Genomic DNA, 17,981 nt, shown 5'->3' on the forward strand with positions numbered 1-17,981 from the left:
CCCTGAGCCTAGCAGAAAAACCTGACTCTGGGTGGGGCAAATTAACAGGAGATTAGGACCTAGTAAATTTGTGGTGCTACTGAACCGAGACTGTGAAAAAAGAGACGGTGGGGGAGAGAACTCACGGAATTCACGTGAGCACTCTCCAGAGACGCTACAATTCCGTAACTTTGGCAACCCAGTGGGAGACTGAAGGAGAATTTGAGCCCACTCTGAGGGCCGAACAGATTCCCTGTGGGGTCCTTGGGAAAGAGCTTCTGATCTCTGGCTCCTGTGGGTATATCATTTGCCTGCTAACTACCTCCAACTTCGTTCAGCTGTGCAGAATAACTTCCCTTTTGAATCAAAAAAAAAAAAAAAAGAAAGAGAGAGAGAGAGAGAGGTTTACCACGCCTAACCTGGGAGTGTCACCTTTGGCACACCAAACAGAGCTCTCAGGCCACACCCATCTCAAGCCCTAAGGCTCCATCAAAAACAGACAGTCCTCTTAATCTAGAGTCATAGTATAACAAGAAAAAGCACCACAGTGAAGAAACCAAATATCTCCAATATGCCAAATAACAAACGCAAAAACCAAGGTAATAAAAACAAGGAAGTCACCATGAAGCCCTCAAATGAAAAACACCCCAATTCAAGATTATGAGGATGATGATATAGAAGAAATGCAAGAAGCAGATCTCAAAAAATTGATAAGAACATTAAGAAGTTCTCAAAAACAAATTCTTGAACTACAGAAATCCTTAATGGACAATATAGAAAATCTCTCTCGTGAAAATGAAATATTAAGGAGGAATCAAAATGAAACGAAACAACTAGTACAACAGGAAACTGGGATAGTGACTGATGTGAAGAATTCAATAGATCAAATGAAAAACACAATAGAGAGCCTTACAAACAGAATGGGTGAAGCAGAAGAGAGAATATCGGACTTAGAAGACAGAGAACAGGAAAGGATACAGTCAGACCAAAGAAAAGAAGAGGAAATTAGAAATCTAAAACATATTGTCGGGAATCTTCAGGATACTATTAACAAACCCAACATTCGGGTTCTAGGAGTTCCTGAAAGCATGGAGAGGGAGAAAGGATTAGAAGGCCTTTTTAGTGAGATATTAGCAGAAATTTCCCAGGTTTGGAGAAGGACAGAGAAATCCTAGTACAGGAAGCCCACAGAACCCCTAATAAACACGACCAAAAGAGATCCTCACCACGACACATTGTAATTAAACTCTCCACAGTGAAACATAAAGAAAAGATCCTAAAATGTGCAAGAGAGAAACGTCAGATTACTCTCAGAGGATCTCCAATCAGACTCACAGCTGACTTCTCATCAGAAACTCTACAAGCTAGGAGGGAATGGCGAGATATAGCCCAGGTACTAAGAGAGAACAACTGCCAGCCCAGAATATTATATCCTGCAAAACTATCATTTGTGAATGAAGGTAAAATAAAGACTTTTCATAGCAAACAGAAATTGAAAGAATTTGTTGCCACTCGTCCAGCCCTGCAAAAGATGCTTAAAGATGTGTTACACACAGAAACAAAGAAACACGGTCATCAATATGAAAGAAGGTAAAGGAAGGAAACCAAGGAAGGAAAGCTCACAGCAAAAGATCACAGGGAATTCAAAGCATATATTAGAACTTATCTTTGGCAAATGGCAGGGCAAAGTTACCACTTATCATTAGTCACATTGAACGTGAATGGCCTGAACTGTCCAGTTAAAAGACACCGATTGGCTGATTGGGTTAAGGAACAAAACCCATCTATTTGCTGCTTACAAGAAACACATCTTTCCAACAAAGATCCATACAGACTGAAAGTGAAAGGCTGGAAAAAGATACACCATGCCAACAGAAATGAAAAAAGAGCAGGCGTAGCCATCTTAATTTCAGACAACATAAACTTTACCACAAAAACTGTTAAGAGAGACAAAGAGGGACACTACATAATGATTAAGGGATCAATTCAACAAGAAGATATAACAATTATCAATGTATATGCACCTAACTACAGGGCACCGGTTTATCTAAACGATTTGTTAACGGACTTAAAGGGAGACTTAGACCCCAATACAATAGTACAGGGGGACTTCAATACTCCACTCTCAGAAATAGACAGATCAATAGGACAGAAGATCAACAAGGATACAGTAGATTTAAACGACACTATAGCCCAAATGGATCTAACAGATATATACAGAACTTTCAATCCTACAGCTAAAGATTTTACATTCTTCTCAGCAGTACATGGAACCTTCTCTAGGATTGACCACATACTAGGCCATAAAGCAAGTCTCAGCAAATTCAAAAGAATTAGAATCATACCATGCAGCTTCTCAGACCACAAAGTAATGAAGTTGGAAATTAGCAACTCAGGAATTCCAAGAGCATACGCAAACACATGGAGATTGAACAACATGCTCCTGAATGAACAATGGGTCATAGAAGAAATCAAAAGAGAAATCAAAAACTTTCTGGAAGTAAATGAGGATAACAGCACAACATACCAAAACTTATGGGACGCAGCAAAAGCAGTGTTAAGAGGGAAGTTTATATCAATAGGTGCCTACATCAAGAAATTGGAAAGGCACCAAATGGATGAGCTTTCAATTCACCTCAAGGATCTAGAAAACCTACAGCAAACCAGACCCAAAACTAGTAGGAGAAGAGAAATAATTAAAATCAGAGAAGAAATCAACAGGATTGAATCAAGAAAAACATTCCAAAAAATCAGCCAAACGAGGAGCTGGTTTTTTGAAAAAATAAACAAAATTGACACCCCAATGGCCCAACTAACTAAAAAAAGAAGAGAAAAGACCCAAATCAATAAAATCAGAGATGAAAAAGGAAATGTAACAACAGACACCACAGAAATAAAAAGAATCATCAGAAACTATTACAAGGACTTGTATGCCAGCAAACAGGGAAACCTATCAGAAATGGATAGATTCCTGGACACATGCAACCTATCTAAATTGAACCAGGAAGACATCGAAAACCTAAACAGACCCATAACTGAGACAGAAATTGAAACAGTAATAAAGGCCCTCCCAACAAAGAAAAGCCCAGGACCAGATGGATTCACTGCTGAATTCTACCAGACATTTAAAGAAGAACTGACTCCAATTCTTCTCAAACTATTCAGAACAATCGAAGAAGAGGGAATCCTCCCAAATTCTTTCTATGAAGCCAGCATCACCTTAATTCCTAAGCCGGAAAAAGATGCAGCACTGAAAGAGAATTACAGAACAATATCCCTGATGAACATAGATGCAAAAATCCTCAATAAAATTCTGGCCAATAGAATGCAACAACACATCAGAAAGATCACCCACCCAGACCAAGTGGGATTTATCCCTGGTATGCAGGGATGGTTTAATGTGCGCAAGACAATCAATGTGATACACCACATTAACAGACTGCAGAAGAAAAACCATATGATTATCTCAATAGATGCCGAGAAAGCATTTGATAAAATACAACACCCGTTCATGATGAAAACTCTAAGCAAACTGGGTTTGGAAGGAACATTCCTCAATACAATCAAAGCAATCTATGAAAAACCCACAGCCAACATCCTATTGAATGGGGAAAAGTTGGAAGCATTTCCACTGAGATCTGGTACCAGACAGGGATGCCCACTCTCACCACTGCTATTCAATATAGTTCTGGAAGTTCTAGCCAGAGCTATTAGGCAAGAAAAAGAAATCAAAGGGATACAAATTGGGAAGGAAGAACTCAAACTATCCCTCTTTGCAGATGACATGATTCTTTATTTAGGGGACCCAAAGAACTCTACTAAGAGACTATTGGAACTCACAGAAGATTTTGGCAAAGTAGCAGGGTATAAAATCAATGCACAAAAATCAACAGTCTTTGTATACACAGGCAATGCCACGGCTGAGGAAGAACTTCTAAGATCAATCCCATTCACAATAGCTACAAAAACAATCAAATACCTTGGAATAAACTTAACCAAGGATGTTAAAGATCTCTACGATGAGAATTACAAAACCTTAAAGAAAGAAATAGAAGAGGATACCAAGAAATGGAAAAATCTTCCATGCTCATGGATTGGAAGAATCAATATCATCAAAATGTCCATTCTCCCAAAAGCAATTTATAGATTCAATGCAATACAAATCAAGATACCGAAGACCTTCTTCTCAGATCTGGAAAAATTGGTGCTGAAATTTATATGGAGGCACAAGAGAACTCGAATAGCTAAAGCAATCTTGTACAACAAAAACAAAGCCGGAGGCATCACAATACCAGATTTCAGGACATACTACAGGGCAGTTGTAAACAAAACAGCATGGTACTGGTACAGAAACAGATGGATAGACCAATGGAACAGAATTGAAACACCAGAAATCAATCCAAACATCTACAGCCAACTTATATTTGATCAAGGATCTAAAACCAATTCCTGGAGCAAGGACAGTCTATTCAATAAATGGTGCTGGGAAAACTGGATTTCCACGTGCAGAAGCATGAAGCAAGACCCCTACCTTACGCCTTACACAAAAATCCACTCAACATGGATTAAAAACCTAAATCTATGACCTGACACCATCAAGTTACTAGAGAACATTGGAGAAACCCTTCAAGATATTGGCACAGGCAAAGAGTTTCTGGAAAAGACCCGGGAGGCACAGGCAGTCAAAGCCAAAATTAACTATTGGGATTGCATCAAATTAAGAAGTTTCTGTACTGCAAAAGAAACAGTCAGGAGAGTGAAGAGACACCCGACAGAATGGGAAAAAATATTTGCAAACTATGCAACAGATAAAGGGTTAATAACCAGAATCTACAAAGAGATCAAGAAACTCCACAAAAACAAAACCAACAACCCAATTAAGAGATGGGCCAAGGACCTCAATAGACATTTTTCAAAAGAGGAAATCCAAATGGCCAACAGACACATGAAAAAATGTTCAAGGTCATTAGTAATCAGGGAAATGCAAATCAAAACCACAATGAGGTTTCACCTCACCCCGGTTAGAATGGCTCACATTCAGAAATCTACCAACAACAGATGCTGGCGAGGATGTGGGGAAAAAGGGACACTAACCCACTGTTGGTGGGAATGCAAACTGGTCAAGCCACTATGGAAGTCAGTCTGGAGATTCCTCAGAAACCTGAAGATAACCCTACCATTCGACCCAGTCATCCCACTCCTTGGAATTTACCCAAAGGAATTTAAATTGGCAAACAAAAAAGTGGTCTGCAGCCTAATGTTTATTGCAGCTCAATTCACTGTAGCTAAGACCTGGAACCGACCTAAATGCCCATCAACGGTAGACTGGATAAAGAAATTATGGGATATGTACTCTTTAGAATACTATACCGCAGTAAGAAACAACGAAATCCAGTCATTTGCAACAAAATGGAGGAATCTGGAACACATCATGCTGAGTGAAATAAGCCAGTCCCAAAGGGACAAATACCATATGTTCTCCCTGATCGGTGACAACTGACTGAACACCCAAAAGGAAACCTCCTGAAGTGAAATGGACACTATGGGAAACGGTGACTTGATCAACATAGCCCTGACTGTTAATGAATAACTTAATACATTATCCCACTTAGTAGTTTTTTTGTCTGTTCTACTTAATACGACTGGTTTAATTCTGTAATTAATACACAGTTATTCTTATGTGTTAAAAATTAACTGAAATGTGATCCCTGGTAAACATAAGAGTGGGAATAAGAGAGGGAAGAGATGTATAATTGGGGACATGCTCAAGGTGACTTGCCCCAAATGGTAAAGTTAGAAACATACCTGGGGACTCCAATTTAATCCCATCAAGGTGGCATGTACCAATGCCATCTCACTGTTCCAAGTGATCAATTTCAGTTCACAAATGATCATAATGAAAGGACTAAGAGTCAAAGGGAGCACATAAACAAGTGTAGTACCTGCTAACACTAACCGATAGAATAAATAAAGGGGAGAGTGATCCAACACGGGAAGTGAGATACTCAGCAGACTCATAGAATGGCAGATGTCCTAAATAGCACTCTGGCCTCAGAATCAGCCTAAAGGCATTCGGATCTGGCTGAAAAGCCCATGAGAGTATTTCAGGCATGGAAAGCCAAGACACTCTGGCAAAAGATCTCTGCGAGTGAGATCCCAGTGGAAAGAACAGGTCTTCAAAGAAGGAGGTAGCTTTCTCTGAAGGGAGGAGAGAACCTCCACTTTGACTATGACCTTGTCTAAACAAGATAAGAATCAGAGAACTCAAGGGGCTTCCATAGCCTTGGAAACTCATGACTGGAGCATAGGGAGACTACTGATGCCATAGACAGGAGTGTCAATTGGTAAAGTCAACAACAGGAGTCACTGTGCACTTACTCCTCATGTAGGATCTCTGTCCTTAATGTGCTGTGCATTGAGATTTAATGCTATAACGAGTACTCAAACAATATATTTCACTTTGTGTTTCTATGGGGGTGCAAACTGTTGAAATATTTACTTAATGTATACCAAACTGATCCTCTGTAAAAAAAAAAAAAAAGAAATTATCAACTCCCAACTTGACTCTCAATGGGATTAAACATGACAATAGGTCTGATCTGATTTCATCATCATTTAAAAAAAATCATCTATTATTTTTCACTTTATGTTTCTGTGTGAGAGCAAACTGTTGAAACCCTTACTTAATGTATACTAAGCTGATCTTCTGTATATTAAGATAATCGAAAGTGAATCTTGATGTGAATGGAGGGGAGAGGGAGTGGGAAAGGGGAGGGTAGTGGGTGGGAGGGACGATATGTGGGGGAAGCCATTGTAATCCATAAATTGTACTTTGGAAATTTATATTCATTAAATAAAAGTTAAAAAAAATTTGAATTATTTTAATTTATGACAATGATGGAATGTTTGCCAGTTAATCAAGCTTCCAAACTAACAGTCAAAATAAGAAAGAACTATCACTGGGATCCTGTTACATTTTAAATCACTGTAAAGGCTGATCAACTGTTATCATTAATAATGCTATTGCCATAGTAAATAATGCCATTGATATTCCAAAAGTATATTTGTCTTGCGAACCTTACACATTGATGCAAAAATCCGTGCTTTACCTGCATATTTTATTAACATAACAAATAATTTCTTCTATAATGGTAATTATAACAAAATATCAAATACCATCAGCCAACGTGCTGGCAAGTTCTATGGTCTTCTAATTAATAGACCAGAGCATAAACATGTATAAACCATACAGCCATATCAATTTATATGCAACAAATTCAAATTATTAGGAATATAAATTCAAATATTATATCAATTTATAAGCAATAAATTTAAAATGTTAGGAATATAATAAACTACATTTTAATAGTTTAATTTCCATATTTCATTAACATTTTTAATTCATGTCTCCCACTAAATTTTCTTCACTAAACTCAATTAAACTGTAGATTTAATACAGCAAAGCATAAGAGAGAAGGGTGTCAACAAAACAACTGAGTTTTATCAGTGTCTAAGTCACTTAAAGCTATTCTTCAAAAGACACATTATTTTTTTAACTTTTATTTAATAAATATAAAATATAAATTTCCAAAGTACAGCTTATGGATTACAATGGCTTTTTCCCCCACCATAACTTCCCTCCCACCCACAACCCTCACCTCTCCCACTCCCTCTCCCCTTCCATTCACATCAAGATTCATTTTCAATTCTCTTTATATACAGAAGATCAATTTAGTATATATTAAGTAACGATTTCAACAGTTTGCACCCACACAGAAACACAAAGTGTAAACAACTATTTGAGTACTAGTTATAGCATTAATTCACATTGGACAACACATAAAGGACAGAGATCCTACATGGGGAGTAAGTGCACAGTGACTCCTGTTGTTGACTTAACAAATTGACACTCTTGTTTCTGGTGTCAGTAATCACACTAGGCTCTTGTCATGAGTTGAATAAATAACTTTTTTAATTCCAGTTTTCATGAACCTTTTGAAAGTATTCCCACATAAGGTCATAAAAACACCTTAGTGTTAGGTGAAACCAATGTGAAAATTACCTACAATGTTTCTTTAAGTCCCTTTATTTCCACTAAGAAAGCTAGGCCTACCACTGGCTCTACCACTTCATTCCTATATAGAAGCTGAAGTATGATATCACTGATGCAATATGACTATTTTTCCACACTATGGTCTTATTTCTGCTAAGTCATTTTTATAGTCTTTATAAGTTGAAGTTGTTTTAACTGTCTTTTTAGACAAACTCTAAAATGGTAGATTCTAAAATGATATTGTTTAAAATTTTTTCCAATTCTGTTCCTCAAATACAATTTTGATATATTAGACAAACTAAACTATTAGACAACTAATATCAATGTTGTAAAGAGATTCAATTGAGTTTCAATTATCCTAAAAATGTAAGTGAACCTGAAGTGTGCACCTTGTGAAGTTATCTGAGAGTGAAAAACAAAAATTTAGAGACAATTATTAAATACAATGTTAACAAGTATACTGAACAGTAAGTTGGAACTCTTTTTATTTAACTGACATCTGCTTAGTTTTTTATTTATTTAAGTATAAAGGACCAGTTAATCAACTCATTAGACAAGGCAAGACACTTGAACTACATAATAGGATTTAAAAAGAAGTTGATGTTATAGTAGTTCTCTGGTAATCGCACACACACACACGCATACACACATACATATACACAAATTGGTAGAGTACTTCAGATAATAGATTTTCCCCTGTAATCTTATATAATGCACTGTTCACAATTTGTAGTATTTTGAAAACTACATAAATTGGCCGGTGCCGCGGTTCACTTGGCTAATCCTCTGCCTGCGGCACTGGCACCCCGGGCTTCTAGTCCTGGTTGGGGTGCCGGATTCTGACCTGGTTGCCCCTCTTCCAGGCCAGCTCTCTGCTGTGGCCCGGGAAGGCAGTGGAGGATGGCCCAAGTGCTTGGGCCCTGCACCCGCATGGGGGACCAAAAGGAAACACCTGGCTCCTGGCTTTGGATTGGCGCAGCACGCCGGCCACAGCGTGCCTGCTGTGGCAGCCATATGGGGGGTGAACCAACGGAAAAAAGGAAAGACCTTTCTCTCTGTCTCTCTCTCTCTCTCTAACTCTGCCTGTCAAAAAAAAAAAAAAGAAAGAAAGAAAAAGAAAAGAAAACTTCATAAATTGAACATGGCCAAAACAGAGATGTCTGATTGAACTCTTATGAAGCATTTAGGAACTTTGGCTACATTCCCAAAAAGACTGCTTCTTAAATCATAAAAATGAAAATTCATACAAAAGCACAACAGATTTAACAGACATCTTTAAAATAAATCAAATTGTAACTTAATTTTGTACTTTTTCAAATATGACTAAGAAAGTAAGTTACAAGAATGTCTACATTGAAAAAATATATTAGCCGGGTGAATTTGGGAGGGAGAGGAAAACTATACAGTATTAATGCACTCCACGAAATCTGCAGAATTCCAAAATGTGCTAGCACTGAAAAACCATCTTTCAGTAAGGTTTTTCAAGTGGTACAATGAGCCTGTCAAAAAGTATCTGGTCTGTACTAACAGTTTACTGTCTTCAGTACAGGCCTTCATAATGTCAGTCACTCTGTTCTTTCAAAATCCCTTAATATAAAAAAGTTTTCAATGCTAATAGGTCGGGCTATGACTGATGGTGTGGGATTGAATCCATATGTACATTGAGTTTCATTTCATTGTCAAAAATTTGAACAAGTTGCTGCATGGATGCAACGTGACCAGATTCCAGTTTAGACCATACAGGCACATCATTTAAAGTTATTTCAAATGCACCTGTTGACATACACTGGTTCTCAATCATATTGCTCAAGAAGAAAACCATGATACATGCATAGATATTTTCTGGCCCCAAACCAGATGCTAGGAGCTTGCATGCCAAAGAAGCCAAAAGGATCTTTGCCAACAATTATTAAGCCTATTAATACTAGTTTGAAGACTGACAGGAAAGATCTTATATGTCTATATATTGGTTGAGAGAGGTAATTCTCTCCTTCAATTTGGATGTCTGGGTACCGCTGGCTAATAACCCCCATGTACTCCTCAAAACACCCGCCTATACCCTCAGAAAACACAAATCTGGACTTAATCAGCGGCCCCATAGCAAACTGCATCTTTAATCTCTTGCTGGGCACGCTGCCCATGTTGGCGGAGGTCTTGCTCCAGGCCACCACCAACGCTGCCACAAGGAAAAGCAGCAGAAGCCTCATTTTAATTGAGCCTCAGACAGACTGTAGCTAGCTCAAAGCCCAGCCCCGAGCCACTGGGAAACTTTTCTATCCACTTATGTGGGCTATTGTGATTTTAGTATAAGTATCTTAAAATCTAGTTCCACCCATTTATTAAGTGCTAAAAATAATATTTCTAACTAAAAAATAGCCTATTGTTAAATAATTTATTTCTCCATCTAGCAGACACCACAGTCCCTTAAGAATTTTTGGAACTTCACTTCTGTTAGGGATCCATTCGCAAAGAAACGAAACTCATCATTTATCAGGGAAAGAAACTGCGCTGTAGCAAAGCTTGAAAGAGGAAATGGCCAAACCGCAAACCGTGTTATAACTATGTAACCGCTGCTGCTACGGACTACGGGGCCGAAGGGAGGAAACATAGGCGCGGCTGTCCCTAAACAAGTGTATACAGGAAGACCCTCAGACGCTTGTAATTTGGAGCGCTACTCAGCCTCCTTCCCCAGTCTGTAGAGCCTAGTGCCTGCAGGAGCCAGCTGAGTGGCCTTCCCTCCTAGTGCCGGTAAAGAGCGTTTAACCTGATTCTTCTCAGTCTCCTTTGTGAACTCTTCATCAGCGTCCTGGCCAGTCGTTGGTGGTGGGAAAGCTGACAATTTCCACATACATTATATCATAAGATACAGACTATTTATTATATTGAAGGAAGTTCTGTAAGTCTTGTAATCGTCAAGTTCTGTATTAATGACAATTTCACAGTAGATCGTGAATAATTTAGTTGGAGTTTGTCTTAAGAGATAACAGTTCAGTTAGTCTCAATGTGGTAATGTGTTTTTTCAGATGAAAACATGACTTTTATTTATAAAAGACTATGCACTATAGATAAATTCTATAGGTAAACAAAGAAAATTCCATAGGTAAAATTGTTATTTGAAATTATAGGGGTCAGTGCTGTGGTGCTGGCATCCCATATGGGCACTGGTTCGAAGCACTGGTTCGAATCCCAGCTGCTCCACTTCTGTTCCAGCTCTTTGCTATGGCCTGGGAAAGCAGTGGAAAATGGCCCAAGTCTTTGGGCCCTGCACCCATATGAAAGACTTAGAAGGATCTCCTGGCTCCTGGCTTCAAATCAGCTCATCTCCAATCATTGCGGACATCTGGGGAGTGGACCAGAGAATAGAAGACTTCTCTCTCTCTCTTGCTCTCTCTCTCTCTCTCTGCCTCTCTGTAGCTCTGCCTTTCAAATAAATAAATACATTTAGAAAAATTAAATAAAGAAGAAATTATAGGCAAAGGAGAAAAAGATCTGTTTTTTAAAAAATATTTTATTTGAAAATCAGAGTTACAGAGAGAGAAAGACACACACACACACACACACACACACTCAGTGATCTGTCATTTAATGCTGCTTCACTTCACAAATGACCACAACATCTGGTCAAAGCCAGGAACCTGAAACTCCATCTTTACCTCTCATGTGGGTAGTAGGGGCCCAGGAACTTGACCATCTTCCACTGCTTTCCCAGATGCATTAGTAGGAAGTTGGATCAAAGTGGAGCAGTTAAGAGTTTAATGTACACTCATATGGGATGCCAGCATTGCAGACAATGGCTTAACCCACTCTACCATAACATGGCCCCTATATATCTGTTTTTAAAGAATATATTAATGAATTTAATTACTACAAAATTGATAAGATACCATGGATGAATGACTGCATTTTTTCCCTTAATGATGAGTAGATGACATTAATCAGGAATTAATTCTTGAGGGATCCTGTCAGAGTCAGTTCCACTCTCTGTTAATATTAGAATATTAGAACTCATGCTACTGACTAGGTGCTTGAAATTATGGACTCCCATCTTTTTATGGAGATACAACTAATATTCAGAGAGAAGAAATAATTTGTAAAAGTTCAGTCAATACTTGAGTGTTATCTTCCCACATTTTCTTCTTAGAGATATCTATGGAATCCACATATCCAGTTTCAAAATGATGATCACTTAGAGGTATGTGGCACCAGTATAGAAGCAACAATTCTTGTGGAAGGATATATGTAGGCTTACTGCTCTATGGTGCCTTTCTGGTTCCTTTCTGCAAACTCAGTCTCTGATTCACAAATATGAGTCTGAGAACTGAGTATTAAATGTAGAATTTCTTCTGTGGCCTGAAGCAGAGTTTCCTAAGTTGGGAAACTCAAGACTGAGATTCCTTGGTTTGCAGAATAGAGTCATGGAGACCAATGTAGGATCAGAGATGATAAAGGAATTTGAGCAGCACAAATCATACTTTATGCATGGAGAAAATGGGGAATAGGTTTTTAGCTAATAGCTAGTCTCCCCAATCACACCCCCACTCAACTAATATCAACCCCGGTTACAGGAGAGTTATGCACACCCCATTTGGACAGCATCAGTGATAAGAGCAGGTACTTCATGAAACCCTGATATTCAGCTGTTTGCATCTTGTGTAGCAGAAATATATAAATGGTACATTTAGTTCAAGTTCAATTCTCAGAAAAATAAACTTTTGTTAGATAGATATATGGACAGATGGATTTCAGGAATTTTCTAGGTAAGTAATTAACAGACAATGGAATGTTAGAGCAGCACAATTATTATGGAATGCACCCACTCTATCCCTAAGCCATATTATTCCAATAAATACAGCAGGAAAATTTTCCTGACTGTGAGATATGATTCATTGATGGGTCACAAATTATTTTAGCACATGAGACTTTCAAAGTATTAAAATATGTTGCCATGATAGTAGTACTATATTTTTTCTTTAAGTATTTTAGAGTGACATAGAATATGTTTGCATTTCTCTGAATAATTATCTGCAATAATTTGGTGTGAGTTTTAAAACCACAGTATAATTATCAGAACTAAATAGAAGTAAAGTTAGTGAAAATAACAAAATATTCTTCATGTGTTTGATCGTATTCATTTATAGCACATTTATTTCAAATGCATATTACCAAACTACACATTAATAAAAAGTTAGAATTCCACGTGAGTTCTGATGTATCCTGCTTTCTGGGAAGATGAGCTGGCTGCACAGAAAATATATGGATCATCTTCCTTGTCATGTAGGAAATGTAATCTTCTGCTCCCATGATTCACCAGCTCAGGTTCATGAGAAGGAATTTCTAGGTTGCTTCTCAGCATGTGCTACTCCACCAACTTCTGACATATTCTTACTCAAAATTCTGGGCCCTATAGCTATCTGAATTCTGCAACACCATTCTGGAGTTGGATTCTACATCTGTGAGGTCCTGGGGCAAGGGTGAGAGGGAGCTCTAAAACCTTGGTTGCCCAGGAGAGTAAGCAATGTGTCCCCCACGTGGTGGAAGCAGAAGAATAGATAAATCTTAGGTATCATCAGCTGAATCTGACACGAAGTTACATGAGGGCTGGTCCAGGAGGGGATATGAGTTCAGATCCTCAGATTTTGAACTATAAAAATGTAACTAAGTCCATGAATTCAAGGATTGCATTGTCAGCAGATGGTGCATAGTCCCTAAGGCAATGTGTGTCTGTAAGTGTACAGAAGGTGGTTCCATGTGAGGTTTATTCAAGGTGGGGTTGGGAGTGGTGAAGAGTATGCAGAGCATATGAACTGGAACATGAGTGGTATGAATTCATGTTCTGGCTCTGCCACTTTTTACTCATTTGTAAGATGAGCATATTCATGGCAAGGAAATATCCCTAAATTCCCAGAGAAATCATTGTGAAGTGTGTGCAGACTGATTTGCATTGTGTGAAAATTTTAATTGTGAGATTTCGTGGAGTTTCTTCAGCAAGTTAAATGTCTAGCCCTCTCCAGACAATGTAACCTGCCTACAAGCCCTGGTTTGATTTTACTGAAGTTTCTGCAAAACCTAGTCTTCAGGAATGAGGAGTTATTCAAGGGAGTTTGAGATACTGAATGATACTGCCATTTCTTTGAGAAGAGAATAGTTCCTATGCTATATGAAGGAAGGGGATCCATGATTAGAATTTGACCTGAAACACCTTTTGTATTAAACCCTCTCCCATGGAGCTCTAAATGTAGTCTATTACCACACATTGTGTCTAGAACTGTGCTAATGCTCCCTCTATTCTTATAGTTCTTCGTGCTCAGCAAGATAACCAGGACTTTTTGCCTAAGAAAGATGAAAAAAAGGCTTTAAGAAATAAGAGAGTCGACCAGAGTAACATGGTTTGTAAGTGCTACATATTCCAATTTTTGACAAGTGTTCTATTTTGCTACAACTAACTAAAAGTGTATATTAATTTTTGAGGTCAATTTCATAAATTTCAGTCAACCTAGAACAAACTTTGCTTTATGGGACTTTGCCCATGGCATGGCTTTCCATTTTTTCTGAAAAAGTGTCTACATTGTATGAACTCATAGAGTTTGTAATATAGATCTTTGTCAATTAATATCATCAATCTGTACTGAAAATCACATACACTGCATATAGTACACATAAACGTACAGAATACTTTTATTAACCTATTTTTCTTTATTTAAAATATGAAAATTAGACTGACTCAAAGTTTTACTGCTAATAAGTTTTTTAAAAATATAATAAATATAAAATTTAATAAAAAAATAAATAAAACCCAACATATAATACATATATAAATAAAACACAATACCCATATGTGTGAAAAAACTTTTGATCCACAAAGAATTTATTTGTGTGGTTCACAAGGTCTCTCAGTGCTAGCAACCTTGCTGAATTCCCTGTGGATGATATTTGTCATTGTTTGTAAAGTTCTACATGTGATTTTAAGTTCGGTTCAATTGTGTTTGGCATGTAATTTTATTATTTTATTTTGCTCCACAGGATGTATCATCATTTGATGTATGGCAACTAAAAATCTTAGTGAAAAAAGCAAACATTTGATTTGTAATTAAGTCAGCATTTTAAGACGGGTTCAGCTGTACCCACAACTCAGCGTTTAGTCATGGACAGCATTCACAGGTCTTTTGTCTTGAAAATGGTTTCACTCAGATCTGGTCATTTGTCTTGGCTCTTTGTTAGGCTTTTGTTTTCAACAGGCAAGCCCCAGGCTTCTTCACAAAATGACTAGGTCCAATAAAGCAAAAACCTCTAAGTAAGTGCTTTTTAAATTATGTTTGTAGGGTACTTATGGATGTCGCACAATGAAAGCAATAGAAATGGAAAATTTAGGATCATTATGGAGGGCTATGTGATGGAATGGATACAGGGAACTGTTTCATTTGGAATTATTGCTGGAAAAGTGCACTACCAAGTATACATTATGTCAAATTTTCCTTTAGAACTGTGAATAAAAATGGTATACCACAAGATTAATTTCTTTTTTAAAATTGTAGGCATATTAAATCAAGAGGTGTTGTAGTGGGAAAAACATAATATGGAACTCTGTGTGGTACATTTATATTAATATGAAAATAGCTAATACTACTCCATTGCTTTTCTATAACATAAATTTTAGAGACAACACATTCTCCTATGATATACTTCATAGTTACCTTTTAAATTATTTCTTTGAAATAGCAATTTTTACCAATCCAGCAGCAAATAAATGTTTTAATTAGCCTAATGATAATTTGTTCTTAAATTCTGCTAATTAACAGAATTGTGAATGCTATTTGAAGGTACTCTTTCTTGACTCTTCTCATGTACAAAGGACTCTTTCTCACAGGGAGCCTGATTGTCATTATTCTTCCAGCTGATGTGTCCATTATTCTTTATTCATTTCTATCATGATCTTGCTTTGTTTTCAAATTGATTTTTTGGGGGGGGGGTCTTAGCATGGTTCATCTAGGAAGGTATATCATGAATTCTCACATGTTGGGCAATAGGATTCATCAGAGAATGAGTCCCACATCCATTCATCCATAAGCCAGTCTTCCCAACTCTTCTCTTAGCATCTATAGTTCTCATGTCTGTGTTTCTTCCAAATCTGGAATTTGGGAAACCTCCTCCCAAAAACACATTAGAAGGAAATGTCAAGCACCAAAATTTTGTGAAGAAGTGGTGGCCCTTGGAATCTAAAGGCTTTCTGAATGAAAAGAACCAGCCCTCTAGCAAGGCTCTTAAGTTGCACTCAGAATTTCCAAAGGAAGTGGAAAGGAGGATGGCACTTGAAAGATCCCTTCCTTCTCAAAAAATAAGATAGTTGCCTCCATCACTGAGTCAGAGAAGTTTCTGGAAAAGAAAAGCACATTATCTTGGAGGATCCCTGCTCCTTCAAAGAAGTGCAATACTATTTCATCCAAATTAGATTTGTTGGGTGAGTTCCAGGGTACCCTTCCAAAGATTAAGAGTCATCCCACTTGCTCCCTGAAGAAGTGTCCCAGAAGAATACTACACAGAACCCTATCCTGGATCACTCTGAAATGATTACTCCAGAGCAGCCCAAAAGCTACCAGGCAAGATGGTGCCAATCGATTATGAGATGGGGGACTAAGGACCCAAAGAACATGTCAGTTCATTGGATCAATGAAGTATTGTCAACTGTGACAGAGATGTGCATTGTGACAAGTACATCTATCCCCCCCACACACATACACACACACACTGCATCATGGATTACAAGATTAGATGGAGTGGTATATGGCAGTAGCACACAGTCAATGCCACAACCTTCAAGATTGCTTGGAGCCAGATCTTGAAGATATTCACAAGGAAGATAATGGTGGGGCATGGCATCCACAATGACTTCAAAGCCTTCCAGTACTTTTATCACAAGTCCATCACATATGATACTTCCTCTATCCATCACCTCAGTTGGAAATCCATCTGCTCAGAGAGGGCCGCCATGTCTCTAAACATCTCACCAAGAAGCTGCTGGACCAGGCATACAAGTTAAGAAAAGTGGATAATTCTCTGTGGAAGCTGCTGAGGGCATCACAGAAGTTTGCAAGTTGGTTGAAGTTGAGTGGGAACAGTACCTGTTCCCAACCCCCCCAAAACATTAGCAGTGGTGGGAATTTTGGTGATGTGGGGAGGCAGAGGCAACACCAAAGAGAACCAGGGCAGTGGACCATTGGCAGCTCTACCAGCTTCATACCTCTGGAAGGTACACTCATTTGGAAAGAGTGAGGCTGTACTCTAGACTTAATATTCACTGCAATCTCATCTGAGCTGTTGTGTTTTGTGTCTCTTTGGGCATCCTTTGGAATGGGGTAATCCATCATGTCAGAATCTAGTTCTATACTCTTTACCACTTACATGATGCTCATCACAGGTCGAATAGTACAGTTGCCAATCAAGAATTTTGACTTTCAAGGGTAAAGGGTTGTGGGGAGCAACTCGGACTAGACTAAGTTACTGGAATTAAGACTTATCTATGCATCTGCTGTCCCACAATATGGCGTTGAGAAGGGAGTAACAACTTCTACACAGCTGCCTCTTGCCAATTTGATTGACTGAGCTGCAGGAGCTGATCTTGCTCCTGATTGGAGGAGAGCAGCGTACTCAGCGTGTGGGCAGCCGAGTTGGGATTGGTGGATGAGGACTATAAAGGAGGAGAGAGGGCCGGCGCCGCGGCTCAATAGGCTAATCCTCTGCCTAGCGGCGCCGGCACACCGGGTTCTAGTCCCAGTCGGGGCGCCGGATTCTGTCCCGGTTGCCCCTCTTCCAGGCCAGCTCTCTGCTGTGGCCAGGGAGTGCAGTGGAGGATGGCCCAGGTGCTTGGGCCCTGCACCCCATGGGAGACCAGGAAAAGCACCTGGCTCCTGCCATCGGATCAGCGCGGTGCGCCGGCCGCGGCGGCCATTGGAGG

At 38.7% G+C, this 17,981-nt stretch overlaps 2 pseudogenes; one reads left to right on the forward strand and one right to left on the reverse strand.

The window, feature by feature from the left end:
- LOC100348704 (selenoprotein T pseudogene) lies at positions 9,162-10,289 on the reverse strand (annotated as a pseudogene).
- On the forward strand, positions 16,137-17,175 carry LOC149123457 (interferon-stimulated 20 kDa exonuclease-like 2 pseudogene; annotated as a pseudogene).
- Positions 17,176-17,981: the final 806 nt, after the last annotated feature.

This window comes from Oryctolagus cuniculus, chromosome 11 (assembly GCF_051225735.1).
Source record: "Oryctolagus cuniculus isolate XC-2025 breed Fujian yellow rabbit chromosome 11, ASM5122573v1, whole genome shotgun sequence".
In the NCBI taxonomy this organism is placed as follows: domain Eukaryota; kingdom Metazoa; phylum Chordata; class Mammalia; order Lagomorpha; family Leporidae; genus Oryctolagus; species Oryctolagus cuniculus.